The 1,031-nt window shown below is 42.4% G+C and overlaps 1 non-coding gene across 1 annotated transcript; it reads left to right on the top strand.

Moving 5' to 3' along the window:
- Window positions 1–244: 244 nt before the first annotated feature.
- Window positions 245–359, top strand: LOC136739043 (U5 spliceosomal RNA). Its single transcript, XR_010812769.1, has one exon. It is a non-coding gene; the product is annotated as a U5 spliceosomal RNA (small nuclear RNA).
- The last annotated feature ends 672 nt before the right edge of the window (window positions 360–1,031 follow it).

Raw genomic sequence — 1,031 nt, 5'->3', positions numbered from 1 at the left:
GACAGACATACACACACACACACACACTCACTTTCACACAGAGACAGGCACACACACGTACAGACACACACACTCACTTTCACACAGAGACAGACACACACACACACACATACATACATACATATGGAAAAGAAACAATACATTTATAAATCACAATAAGATGTAATAAAGTACAGAAAAACTAAATGTAAGAAAATGTGATCTTTAATACACACAAATATGTATGGCTGGTCGGATGCGTCTTGGACTCGGGTTCCTCTTCATTACGTATAACGCTTTTGCCTTTTGCTAAAGCTTTCCGTGGAGGGGATCGTGGGTGAGTTTGTACCATTTTTGGGAGGATCTGCCTTGTTGGGGCGGAGCTGTGATCCAGGTGAACAGCAGATCGGGCATAGGTGGGCATGTGGGCAGAGGAGTAGGAAGGCCGGTCAAGCAAATAAGCTTGCTAAGGTACACAGCAGCAGCAAGCAGCCCCCACATCCAGCCAGCCAGCCAGTCTGGCTGGCAGTGACTGAGTGGTTGACAGACGGCAAGCAACGGAATGTACGTGCTCTGTGATGTCATAGCAGTCAGCTGAGAGAGGCTCGTGATGTCATCGCTGAGCTGGCTGGCTGGCTGGCTCTGTGTGTGTGTGTGTGTGTGTGTGTGTGTCTATGTCTGTCTGTTTTTCTGTTTGTCAGTCTGTCTGTCTGTCTGTCTCTCTCTCTCTCTCTCCCTCTCAATTCTATTCATTTGTATTGTCAAAGCAATTGGACATACATACATACATATATATATATATATATGTAGCGTAAGGTACACTTTTAAATTTCAATTAAAGAAGTGAATTCATAGTATCACCTTATCACGAATCCTGGAGTCTTGTAGAACTCAATTTCTGTAATCATTGGACGCAGACACCAATTCCAAAGATATAAATTGTCAAATTTATTTAAAAACAAAGACTAAATGTAGCACTACACTAACTATACAAAAGGGAAAAACTAATTAAAATTCAACTCTAGATCAACAAATCAAAGACCAGGTGCTCC

Source organism: Amia ocellicauda, unplaced genomic scaffold, assembly GCF_036373705.1.
Source record: "Amia ocellicauda isolate fAmiCal2 unplaced genomic scaffold, fAmiCal2.hap1 HAP1_SCAFFOLD_59, whole genome shotgun sequence".
Lineage (NCBI taxonomy): Eukaryota > Metazoa > Chordata > Actinopteri > Amiiformes > Amiidae > Amia > Amia ocellicauda.
The sequence above is the reverse complement of the archived record's forward strand: the minus strand, read 5'-3'. Positions and strand labels throughout refer to the sequence as shown.